This window comes from Dermacentor variabilis, chromosome 10, assembly GCF_050947875.1.
Source record: "Dermacentor variabilis isolate Ectoservices chromosome 10, ASM5094787v1, whole genome shotgun sequence".
Taxonomy (NCBI): domain Eukaryota; kingdom Metazoa; phylum Arthropoda; class Arachnida; order Ixodida; family Ixodidae; genus Dermacentor; species Dermacentor variabilis.
Genome location: NC_134577.1, coordinates 133,399,349 through 133,413,024, shown reverse-complemented (window position 1 = coordinate 133,413,024; position 13,676 = coordinate 133,399,349). Strand labels below are relative to the sequence as shown.

The 13,676-nt window shown below is 46.7% G+C and overlaps 1 non-coding gene across 1 annotated transcript; it reads right to left on the bottom strand.

Moving 5' to 3' along the window:
* Positions 1-5,867: 5,867 nt before the first annotated feature.
* Positions 5,868-5,940, bottom strand: TRNAL-CAA (transfer RNA leucine (anticodon CAA)). The gene has a single exon. It is a non-coding gene; the product is annotated as a tRNA-Leu (tRNA).
* Positions 5,941-13,676: the final 7,736 nt, after the last annotated feature.

Below are 13,676 nucleotides of genomic sequence, written 5' to 3'. Positions count from 1 at the left end.
GTCATATGCGTATATGCGCCGAATTCAGTAGATGAGCGCGTCCGTTTTTATTTCGAACCTTACACAATATGTATGTTGTAATATGCGCGTGATGCTGTTAGGCGACTTTAATTGTGTGTTGAGTGCTGGAGACAGAGTCAATAATGCAGGTGTGCGTGACCGAAGCGGTGAAGTGTTATCAAATTTAATTAATGAAAATGAACTCGATGATGTTTATGAATGTCTGGAAGGGGGCGTCAAGTGACTTTTACACGTTTTCAGGGCAGCAGCCATGCGCGTTTGGACCGAATGTACATTTCATTGGATACAATTCCAAGATGCCACGGTTACTGTGTAGTAACAGTGTCGTTTTCAGATCACTGCCTAGTGAAATGTAACGTAGGTATAATGAAAAGGAGACATGTATTTAAATGGGACATGTGGAAAATGAATGCCTTGTTACTAAATGACCAGCCCTTTTTACAGGTGGTACGGGATGCGGTTAATGAAGTTCAATGTGATGCTGCGGGAACAATCGTCGAGATGTGGGAATGTTTTAAACAAAAGGTTAAAATTAAAGCGATAGAAAGATCCAGTTGTAAAAAATTCGAGAAGGAAATGAAAGAAAAGGGTTTACGATCACTGCTTGGGCAGCTGCTAACGCTTGAGTGCAGAGCGCCTGGTGCGTACGAAGACGATGTGCGAAACGTCAAAGGAAAGCTTGAACTTTTTGACAAGGAACGATATCAAGGTGCAATAGTGCGCGCACGAGCAGACACACTAGCGGCAGGGGAGACGCCCACAAGAAGGGCGCTCGGCTTGGAGAAGGCGTATGGACGAAGAAACCACGTCGACCAGATTTTAGTGAACGGGAATGTCGTTGAAGACAGTGATAGCATTCGTCAAGCCTTCTTTGAGTACTACCAGTCGCTTTTTGCATTTCAGGAAGCGAATGTTGAGGGTTTTAAAGCAGGTTTTCTGCATCGTATGCCACGTTTGAGTAATGACGTAAAAAAGCTATTGTAGGAAAAAATAATAGCGAGCGAAGTCGAAAAGGCAATCGACGATTTGAACATGGGTAAATCGCCGGGACCTGATGGAATCAGCGCGGGTCTATATAAAGCTTTTAAAAGAGAGCTGGCGCCTTTGCTTGCACATGTATTCAATGACGCATACGAAAAGAAATCATTACCACCTTCCTTTGGAAAAACCCACACCATTCTAATACCGAAGAGCGATCAAATAGACAAACTCAGATTCGTGTCATCCTACAGACCGATTTCACTAACAAACGTCGATTATAAAATATTTATGAAAGTTTTAGCTAGCAGGCTTCAAGGCGTCATCAAGGAAATAGTCGCAGACCATCAAACTTGTGGCATCAAAGGGCGATCTATTTTTTCAAACATCCATAAGATGCGATGTGTGCTCGAGTGCTGTGACGTCACCGGAGGCGGTGTTGCAGTTCTTCAGCTCGACCTAGAGAAAGCGTTCGATTGTGTCGCACACGTTATTTTGTTTGCCATCTTAGATCATGTTAATGTCGGTTCCATCATCACTGAGGGCGTGGCCTTGGCGTACCAGAATTGCACAACAAGATTAATTGTTAATAAGTCTCTGGGGGCCCCCATTAACATCATGCGTTCAGTGCGCCAAAGCTGCCCCCTCAGCCCGCTGTTATTTGCTATCTACGTAGAAGCAATGTGTGTAGCATTTAATGAAAATGATGGAATACGGGGTTTCAGATTGGCAGCGACAGAAGTGAAGTTGTTTGCATATGCAAATGACATTGCAGTGTGTTGCACTGACAAACCGAGTGTAATGGAAACAATATCTGTAGTAAAGCATTTCTGTGCCGTTACGGGTAGCAGAGTAAACTGGGGCAAATCGCTAGGGCTGTGGCACGGGGACTGGTTTTCAGCACCCGACTATTTCGCGAACGTGAACAGGGTGAAAACTCCGACAAGGTATCTAGGTGTTCTCCTAGACAGGTACAATAGCAGCGATGAATACTGGAGGAACCAAACCAAAGAACTGAAAGAAAAAGTAGATAAATGGAAAGGTAATAACCTGTCCATGTTTGCAAGAGCGACAGTTTGTAACATGTTTTTTATTACTAAGTTATATTACGTCTTGCAAACACTGTATTGTTCTAGAGTAAATGTGCAAAGGCTGCACAGAGTGTTTGCGGTTTTCATCTGGGGATCAACATGGGAACGGTGCAGCCGAACAAATTTGTTCAAAAGAGTTAAGGATGGGGGTGTGGGCCTGGCGCATCTTTTTGTTCAAGTTGTAAACCGATCTTTGTTTTTTCGCGATGTGCGCCATCCTTTTCTGCGCACCGTATGCCAGCTAAGGTTGAGTAACGCTTCGCCGGCACATGTTGTTAGCACGGCAAGCATGACGAGAACGCTGCGTGGATATTTCAAGGAAGTGGTCGACAGTGTACACTTCCTTTCTGTTCGTTTTACAAATGATTACCTTTGTGAAGTGAAAAGGAAAACATTGTATAGAGATGTATGCGACATTGTTTTCCCAGTGCCCTTATACAGAGCCATATACAGTGGAGGGCCAGGACAGGATGTACTTAAAAGAGTAAAACAAATGCAGGTACCACCAGGGGTAAAGACCTTCTTCTTTAAGCTACACACCGGAACGCTCTCCGTGAAGACGTTTCTGGAGGAAAGGGGTTGTCTCGTACCTTGGGGGTCGCACTGCTTGATATGCAAGAAGCCCGAAAATATAGATCACGTTTTCCTACATTTCTGGGCGGCAGTTTTCTTCTGGGGCGTCTTATAGCGAACCCTGAAGAAAGAGCTACCGGTGGACCCCCAAGGTATCAGGTATCTGGCCATTAAAGATGACGACGGGGTTCCCTATGACTTTGTTATGTTGAATGCTCTACACTGTATATGGCGGGCTCGCATGGCAGGGTACAATTGCGATCCTGACGCTAGGCCAGCTCACGTTTACTTCAAAGAATGTATGTCGCGATTTACTGAAATGCAGAAAATAGAAGAATGTGCACCGGATTGGCTGTCGAGGCTAGAACCCCTGACAGCCATGAAGGAACGCCGGTCCAATATGGACAGACGGCTCTATTGTACGGTTTCTTTCTTTACGTACCTTCCATTGTTTTCTTTTTCTTTCTCCTCCAGTGGTTGGAATTTTTTGATACATAAGTATCTGCTAACTGTATGGTCTTAGTAACGTGGAAGACCGGCAATAAATAAAAAAAAACCGCTGTAGCTCAATTGGTAGAGCTACAGCTGCGGCAAGTTGTTTTTTCATCCACTTTAATTTCCATTAGTTTATCGTTTCTTTATTTCATTTATTAAGCGCAAGCAATTTCCCATATGTTCTCCTTGGTGTCAATGTTTGTTGGCTTCTTATGATATGACTAATAAAAATCGGGCCCCTCGGATTATTCCCTTTCTTCTCGTTCATTACATAACGAGGGTCTCGAATCCGGCAACATTGATGCCTTCATGGAGCATGTGTGGGTTTACTGACCAGTTGTCTTCACCCAAAAAGATCACGTTCTCGTGATGCCTGCGGCAAAAGGACGTTCCACATCCGCCGTTAAGGTCTGTGATTGGTCGCACTGGCTAACACTCCCAGCGTACTACTAGCGCACATAAATACGGAAGAAAGTGGATGGGGCAACGGCGCCGCTGTAGCGCAAATGGTAGAGCATCGCTCGCGAAATGTGAAGGTTGTGGGTTCGTTTCCTACCTGCGCCAAGTTGTTTTTTCATCCACTTTAATTTCCATTAGTTTATCGCTTCTTTATTTCATATATTAAGCACAATTAATTTCCCCTATGTTCTCCTTGGTGTCAATGTTTGTTGGCTTCTTATGATATGACTAATAAAAATCGGCCCCTTCCGTTAACTCCCTTTCTTCTCGCTTATTGCATAACGAGGGTCTCGAATCCGGCAACATTGATGCCTTCAGGTAGCATGTGTGGGTTTACTGACCAGTTGTCTTCACCCAAAAAGATCACGTTCTCGTGACGCCTGCGGCAAAAATTACGTTCCACGTCCGCCGTCAAGGTCTATGAGTGGCCACGCTGGACAACGCTCCCAGTGTTCCACTAGGGCACATAAATACCCAAGAAAGTGGATGGGGAAACGGAGCCGCTGTAGCTCAATTAGTAGAGCATCGCACGCGAAATGCGAAGGTTGTGGGTTCGGGTCATACCTGCGGCAAGTTGATTTTTCATTCACTTTAATTTTGATTAGATTGTCGTTTCTTTATTTCATTTATAAAGCGCAAGTAATTTCCCCTATGTTGTCCTTGGTGTCAATGTTTGTTTGCTTCTTATGATACGACTAATTAAAATCGGGCCCCTCGGTTAACTCCCTTTCTTCTCGTTTATTACATAACGAGGGTCTCGAATCCGGCAACATTGATGCCTTCAGGTAGCATGTGTGGGTTTACTGACCAGTTGTCTTCAGCCAAAAAGATCACGTTCTCGTGACGCCTGCGGCAAAAAGGACGTTACACATCCGCCGTCAAGGTCTGTAAGTGGTTGCGCTGGCTGACACTCCCAGTGTTCCACTAGGGCACATAAGTACCCAATAAAGTGGATGGGGAAACGGCGCCGCTGTAGCTCAATCGGTAGAGCATCGCACGCGAAATGCGAAGGTTGTGGGTTCGGTTCCCACCTGCGGCAAGTTGTTTTTTCATTCACTTTAATTTCCATTAGTTTGTGGTTTCTTTATTTCATTTATTAAGCACAAGTAATTTCCCATATGTTGTCCTTGGTGTCAATGTTTGTTGGCTTCTTATGATATGACTAATAAAAACCGGGCCCCTCGGTTAACTCCCTTTCTTCTCGTTTGTTACATAACGAGGGTGTCGAATTGGGCAACAATAATGCCATCAGGTAGCATATGTGGGTTTATAGACCAGTTGCCTTCACCCAAAAAAATCACGTTCTCGTGACGCCTGCGACAAAAATTACGTTCCACGTCCGCCGTCAAGGTCTGTGAGTGGCCACGCTGAATAACGCCCCCAGTGTTCGACTAGGGCACATAAATACCCAAGAAAGTTGATGTGGAGACGGAGCCGCTGTTGCTCAATTGGTAGAGCATTGCACGGAAAATGCGAAGGTTGTGGGTTCGGTTCCCACCTGCGGCAAGTTGATTTTTCATTCACTTAAATTTCCATTAGTTTGTCGTTTCTTTATTTCATTTATTAAGGGCAAGTAATTTCCCCTATGTTGGCCTTGGTGTCAATGTTTGTTGGCTTCTTATGATATGACTAATAAAAACCGGGCTCCTCGGTTAACTCCCTTTCTTCTCGTTCATTACATAACGAGGGTCTCGAATCCGGCAACATTAATGCCATCAGGTAGCATATGTTGGTTTATTGACCAGTTGCCTTCACCCAAAAAAATCACGTTCTCGTGACGCCTGCGGCAAAAAGGACGTTACACATCGGCCGTCAAGGTTTCGCGTGCGATGCTCTACCAAATCAGCTACAGCGGAGCAGTTTCCCCATCCAGTTTCTTGGGTATTTATGTGCCCTAGTAGAACCCTGGGAGTGTTAGCCAGCGCGACCACTCACAGACCTTGACGGCGGACGTGGAACGTCCTTTTTGCCGCAGGCATCACGAGAACGTGATCTTTTTGGGTGAAGGCAACTGGTCAATAAACCCACTCATGTTACCTGAAGGCATCAATGTTGCCGGATTCGAGACCCTCGTTATGTAAAGAACGAGAAGAAAGGGAGTTAACCGAGGGGCCCTATTTTATTTAGCCATATGATAAGAAGCAAACAAACATTGACACCAAGGACAACATAGGGAAAATTACTTGCGCTTAATAAATTAAGTAAAGAAACGACATTTTAATGAAAATTAAAGTGAATGAAAAATCAACTTGCCGCAGGTGGGAACCGAACCCACAACCTTCGCATTTTGCGTGCGATGCTCTACCAATTGAGCTACAGCGGTGCCGTTTCCCCATCCACTTTCTTGGGTATTTATGTGCCCTAGTAGAACACTGGGAGTGTTAGCCAGCGCGACCACTCACAGACCTTGACGGCGTACGTGGAACGTACTTTTTGCCGCAGGCGTCACGAGAACGTGATCTTTTTGGGTGAAGGCAACTGGTCAGTAAACCCACACATGCTACCTGAAGGCATCAATGTTGCCGAATTCGACACCCTCGTTATGTAACAAACGAGAAGAAAGGGAGCTAACCGAGGGGCCCGATTTTTATTAGTCATATCATAAGAAGCCAACAAATATTGACACCAAGGACAACATATGGGAAATTACTTGCGCTTAATAAATGGAATAAAGAAACGACAAACTAATGGAAATTAAAGTGAATGAGAAAACAACTTGCCGCAGCTGGGAACCGATCCCACAACCTTCGCATTTCGCGTGCGATGCTCTACCAATTGAGCTAAAGTGGCGCCGTTTCCCCATCCACTTTCTTGGGTATTTATGTGCCCTAGTGGAACACTGGGAGCGTTATCCAGCGTGGCCACTCATAGACCTTGACGGCGGGCGATGCTCTACCAATTGAGCTACAGGGGCGCCATTTCCCTATCCACTTTCTTGGCTATTTATATGCCCTAGTAGAAGCCTGTGAGTGTTAGCCAGCGCGACCACTCACAGACCTTCATGGCGTACGTGGAACGTCCTTTCTGCCTCAGGCATCACGACAACGTGATCTTTTTGGGTGAAGGCAACTGGTCAATAAACCCACACATGCCCCCTGAAGGCATCAATGTTGCCGGAATCGAGACCCTCGTTATGCAATGAACGAGAAGAAAGGGAGTTAACCGAAGTGTCCGGTTTTTATTAGTCATATTATAAGAAGCCAACAAACATTGACACCAAGGACAACATAGGGAAAATTAGTTGTGCTTAATAAATGAAATAAAGAAACTATAAGCTAATGGAAATTAAAATGGATGAAAAACCAACTTGCTGCTGGTGGGAACCGAACCCACAACCTTCGCATTTCGCGTGCGGTGCTCTATCAATTGAGCTAGAACGGCCCCGTTTCCCCATCCACTTTCTTGGGTATTTATGCGCCCTAGTGGAACACTGGGAGCGTTATCCAGCGTGGCCACTGATAGACCTTGACGGCGGACGTGGAACGTAATTTTTGGCGCAGCCGTCACGAGAAAGTGATCTTTTTGGGTGAAGGCAACAGGTCAGTAAACCCACACATGCTACCTGAAGGCATCAATGTTGCCGAATTCGACACCCTCGTTATGTAATGAACGAGAAGAAAGGGAGTTAACCGAGGGGCCCGATTTTATTTAGTCATATGATAAGAAGCAAACAAACATTGACACCAAGGACAACATAGGGGAAATTACTTGCGCCTAATAAATGAAATAAAAAAACGACAAACTAATGGAAATTAAAGTGAATGAAAAAAACAACTTGCCGCAGGTGCGAACCGAACCCACAACCTTCGCATTTTGCGCGCGATGCTCTACCAATTGAGCTACAGCGGCTTTCTTTTTATTTATTGACGGTCTTCGACGTTACTAAGACCATACAGTTAGCAGACACTTGTGTATCAAAAAATTCCAACCACCGGAGGAGACAGAAAAAGAAAACAATGGAAGGCACGTAAAGAAAGAAACCGTACAATAGAGCCGTCTGTCCATATTGGACCGGCGTTGTCTAACTAAAATTCCTTCATGGCTGTCAGGGCTTCTAGCCTCGACAGCCAATCCGGTACACATTCTTCTATTTTCTGCATTTCAGTAAATCGCGACATACATTCTTTGAAGTAAACGCGAGCTGGCCTAGCGTCAGGATCGCAATGGTACCATGCCATGCGAGCCCGCCATATACAGTGTAGAGCATTCAACATAACAAAGTCATAGGGAATCCCGTCGTCATCTTTAATGGCCAGATACCTGATACCTTGGCGGTCCACCGGTAGCTCTTTCTTCAGGGTTCGCTTTAAGACGTCCCAGAAGAAAACTGCCGCCCAGCAATGTAGGAAAACGTGATCTATATTTTCGGGCTTCTTGCATATCAAGCAGTGCGACCCCCAAGGTACGAGACAACCCCTTTCCTCCAGAAACGTCTTCACGGAGAGCGTTCCGGTGTGTAGCTTAAAGAAGAAGGTCTTTACCCCTGGTGGTACATGCATGTGTTTTACTCTTTTAAGTACATCCTGTGCTGGCCCTCTACTGTATATGGCTCTGTATAAGGGCACTGGGAAAACAATGTCGCATACATCTCTATACAATGTTTTCCTTTTCACTTCACGAAGGTAATCATTTGTAAAACGAACAGAAAGGAAGTGTACACTGTCGACCACTTCCTTGAAATATCCACGCAGCGTTCTCGTCATGCTTGCCGTGCTAACAACATGTGCCGGCAAAGCGTTACTCAACCTTAGCTGGCATACGGTGCGCAGAAAAGGATGGCGCACATCGCGAAAAAAGAAAGATCGGTTTACAACTTGACGAACAAGAAATGCGCCAGGCCCACACCCCCATCCTTAACTCTTTTGAACAAATTTGTTCGGCTGCACCGTTCCTATGTTGATCCCCAGATGAAAACCGCAAACACTCTGTGCAGCCCTTGCACATTTACTCTAGAACAATACAGTGTTTGCAAGACGTAATATAACTTAGTAATAAAAAACATGTTACAAACTGTCGCTCTTGCAAACATGGACAGGTTATTACCTTTCCATTTATCTACTTTTTCTTTCAGTTCTTTGGTTTGGTTCCTCCAGTATTCATCGCTGCTATTGTACCTGTCTAGGGGAACACCGAGATACCTTGTCGCAGTTTTCACCCAGTTAGCGTTCGCGAAATAGTCGGGTGCAGAAAACCAGTCCCCGTGCCACAGCCCTAGCGATTTGCCCCAGTTTACTCTGCTACCCGTTACGGCACAGAAATGCTTTACTACAGATATTGCTTCCATTACACTCGGTTTGTCAGTGCAACACACTGCAATCTCATCTGCATATGCAAGCAACTTCCCTTCTGTCGCTGCCAATCTGAAACCCCGTATTCCGTCATTTTCATTGATTGCTACACACATTGCTTCTACGCAGATAGCAAATAACTGCGGGCTGAGGGGGCAGCCTTGGCGCACTGAACGCATGATGTTAATGGGGGCCCCGAGAGACTTATTAACAATTAATCTTGTTGTGCAATTCTGGTACGCCAAGGCCGCGCCGTCAGTGATGATGGAACCGACATTAACATGATCTAAGATGGCAAACAAAATAACGTGTGCGACACAATCGAACGCTTTCTCTAGGTCGAGCTGAAGAACTGCAACACCGCCTCCGGTGACGTCACAGCACTCGAGCACACATCGCATCTTATGGATGTTTGAAAAAATAGATCGCCCTTTGATGCCACAAGTTTGATGGTCTGCGACTATTTCCTTGATGACGCCTTGAAGCCTGCTAGCTAAAACTTTCATAAATATTTTATAATCGACGTTTGTTAGTGAAATCGGTCTGTAGGATGACACGAATCTGAGTTTGTCTATTTGATCGCTCTTCGGTATTAGAATGGGGTGCGTTTTTCCAAAGGAAGGTGGTAATGATTTCTTTTCGTATGCGTCATTGAATACATGTGCAAGCAAAGGCGCAAGCTCTCTTTTAAAAGCTTTATATAGACCCGCGCTGATTCCATCAGGTCCCGGCGATTTACCCATGTTCAAATCGTCGATTGCCTTTTCGACTTCGCTCGCTATTATTTTTTCCTCCAATAGCTTTTTTACGTCATCGCTCAAACGTGGCATGCGATGCAGAAAACCTGCTTTAAAACCCTCAACATTCGCTTCCTGAAATGCAAAAAGCGACTGGTAGTACTCAAAGAAGGCTTGACGAATGCTATCACTGTCTTCAACGACATTCCCGTTCACTAAAATCTGGTCGACGTGGTTTCTTCGTCCATACGCCTTCTCCAAGCCGAGCGCCCTTCTTGTGGGCGTCTCCCCTGCCGCTAGTGCGTCTGCTCGTGCGCGCACTATTGCACCTTGATATCGTTCCTTGTCAAAAAGTTCAAGTTTTTCTTTGACGTTTCGCACATCGTCTTTGTACGCTCCAGGCGCTCTGCACTCAAGCGTTAGCAGCTGCCCAAGCAGTGTTCTTAAACCCTTTTCTTTGATTTCCTTCTCGAATTTTTTACAACTGGATCTTTCTATCGCTTTCATTTTAACCTTTTGTTTAAAACATTCCCACATCTCGACGATTGTTCCCGCAGCATCACATTGAACTTCATTAACCGCATCCCGTACCACCTGTAAAAAGGGCTGGTCATTTAGTAACAAGGCATTCATTTTCCACATGTCCCATTTAAATACATGTCTCCTTTTCATTATACCTACGTTACATTTCACTAGGCAGTGATCTGAAAACGACACTGTTACTACACAGTAAACGTGGCATCTTGGAATTGTATCCAATGAAATGTACACTCGGTGCAAACGCGCATGGCTGCTGCCCTGAAAACGTGTAAAAGTCACTTGACGCCCCCCTTCCAGACATTCATAAACATCATCGAGTTCATTTTCATTAATTAAATTTGATAACACTTCACTGCTTCGGTCACGCACACCTGCATTATTGACTGTGTCTCCAGCACTCAACACACAATTAAAGTCGCCTAACAGCATCACGCGCATATTACAACATACATATTGTGTAAGGTTCGAAAAAAAAAACGGACGCGCTCATCTACTGAATTCGGCGCATATACGCATATGACGCGGAATTCAGCATCACACATAACAATATCACAGAGAACAATCCTTCCTGACTGGCACGAAAAAGTACTTTGAATCTGCAGTCCCGGCAGCTTTTTCACAAGAAGAACGCACCCTCCAGCCGTGCCTACCACATGGCTAACCACCACAAAAAACGTAGTCGTGAAACGTCGCACCATGCTCCCGGTCTCCTCCTCTCCTTCAACCTTAGTTTCCTGGACGGCTAGTACGTCTATGTCGTGGTCAGTGACCAACCGTAGGACCTGACTTCACCTACGACTAGCCGCCAGCCCTCTCACGTTTAATGTGGCAATCCTAAGGGACGGTATTTGAGCCATCTTGACCTAAAAGAAAAGTAAAGTAGGCCCGGAGCATGATGCTTACCGCTCACGACTAGCCATCGGCTAGCCGCCTCCGGGACCTCCCGGTTTGTTGATGTCCTTAGACGTGGCCGCTTTGTCGGCAGGCTTCCTTACAGGCGGTACATTGGGCTTTGGCTTGTAACCCATCCGCCTCCCATGAGGCGTCTTCGTCGGCGGTCCTTCACTGGTGCTGGGTGCCCGATCCACGCGGACCTTCATCTGGTCGTGGGTGCGCTTGACGGAGGCAGCAAGAGCCTCAATACAGTCGTCGTCGGTGACGCCCTCGTCCTGTTGCATTGCGGTCGCGTCGTCAGGTGCGTCTTCACTGACCCTTCCCGTCGCCTGCCCCTCAGTCGTAGCGACCTGTTCCGCCCTACACAGTTTCTGGGTAGCCTCAGCCGCCTTTCCGTCCACCTCCAGAGTCGTCGACCCACTAGTTGTAGCTGTCAAGACCGTGTCACCGGTTTCTTTAGCCGCATCCTACGCCTCGGCCACGTCCATCACGTGCTCTGCCGCCACGACAATAGCTGGTGAGCCTGTCACAGCGGCATAAGACTTCACGCAGTCCGCGTCAACGTGGCCGAAACGTCTGCACCGGGAACAGCGGGGGACTCTGCACTCTCGGCGGACGTGTCCCGTGCCGTGACAGCGCAGGCACTGCATCGGTCGACCGGCAACGACGACCAAGTCCAACTCACCGCGACGCGGATCTGATGAGAAGGGTCCTCAACCTTCACGCTGCCCTTCAGTTTGAGGAGGACCGTCCTGGTCGTTGAGGTCTTGGTCCCCATGCCTTCCACGCGCCACCGCTCACGGTTCACCTCCTCCACCTTTCCGAAAGCCGCGAACGCCGTCCGGACGTCCTTGTCGGCAACGCCGTACAGCAATCACTGAAGCCTAATCTTCACTTGCTGGTCCTACTGGTCAACGATGACGCACAGTCGTCCCTTAACTTATAGTTCCTTAAGGTCCAGGATCCTTCTTGTGGCAGTCGCGTCACTGAGGGTCACTGCCCAGACGTGGTTGATCTGGTACGCCCCTATGCATACCACGTCAGGCAAGAGTCCCGTCGGCAGTAGGGTGTATCTAGAATCCTCGGCCTTGTAAGGTCTGACGCGAACATCACCGTGCAAAAATACGGTGTTAATCACCACTTGTCCTTTAGGCAGTTGGGGCAAGATAAATGCATATTCGTTATCGTCACTCAGCCTGTTTCCGCGGCAAAAAGTGGCCGCTGTCGCTGTTCCACTGGAGCCCATGATTCTGCTGACCGCTCAGCTCGGCTGCCGGAAGCAGAATGGATTGAGCTACAGCGGCCCCGTTTCCTCATCCACTTTCTTGAGTATTTATGTGCCCTAGTGGAACACTGGGAGCGTTATCCAGCGTGGCCACTCATAGACCTTCATGGCGTACGTGGAACGTCCTTTTTGCCTCAGGCGTCACGACAACGTGATCTTTTTGGGTGAAGGAAACTGGTCAATAAACCCACACATGCTACCTGATGGCATTATTGTTGCCGGATTCGAGACCCCCGTTATGTATTGAACGAGAAGAAAGGGATTTAACCGAGGGACCCGATTTTAATTAGTCATATCATAAGAAGCAAACAAAGATTGACACCAAGGACAACATAGGGGAAATTACTTGCGCTTAATAAATGAAATAAAGAAACGACAAACTAATGGAAATTAAAGTGAATGAGAAAACAACTTGCCGCAGGTGGGAACCGAACCCACAACCTTCACATTTTGCGTGCGATGCTCTACCAATTGACCTACAGCGGTGCCGTTTCCCCATCCACTTTCATGGGTAATTAGGTGCCCTAGTAGAACACTGGGAGCGTTATCCAGCGTGGCCACTCATAGACCTTGACGGCGGACGTGGAACGTACATTTTGCCGCAGGCGTCACGAGAACGTGATCTTTTTGGGTGAAGGCAACTGGTCAATAAACCCCCGCATGCTACCTGAAGGCATCAATCTTGCCGGATTCGAGACCCTCGTTATGTAATGAACGAGAAGAAAGGGAGTTAACCGAGGGGCCCGATTTTATTTAGTCATATCATAGGAAGCAAACAAACATTGACAGCAAGGACAACATAGGGGAAATTACGTGCGCTTAAGAAATGAAATAAAGAAACGACAAACTAAGGGAATATAAAGTGAATGAAGAAACAACTTGCCGCAGGTGGGAACCGAACCCACAACCTTCCGCATTTTTCGTGCGATGCTCTACCCATTGAGCTACAGCGGTGCCGTTTCCCCATCCACTTTCTTGCGTGTTTATGTGCCCTAGTAGAACCCTGGGAGTGTTAGCCAGCGCGACCACTTTCAGATCTTGACGGCGGGCGATGCTCTATCAATTGAGCTACAGGGTCGCCATTTCCCTATCCACTTTCTTGGCTATTTATATGCCCTAGTAGAAGCCAGCGATTGTTAGCCTGCTTGGCCACTCACAGACCTTCATGGCGTATGTGGAACGTCCTTTTTGCCGCAGGCGTCACGACAACGTGATCTCTTTGGGTGAAGGCAACTGGTCAATAAACCTACACATGCCCCCTGAAGGCATCAATGTTGCCGGATTCGAGACCCTCGTTATGTAATGAACGAGAAGA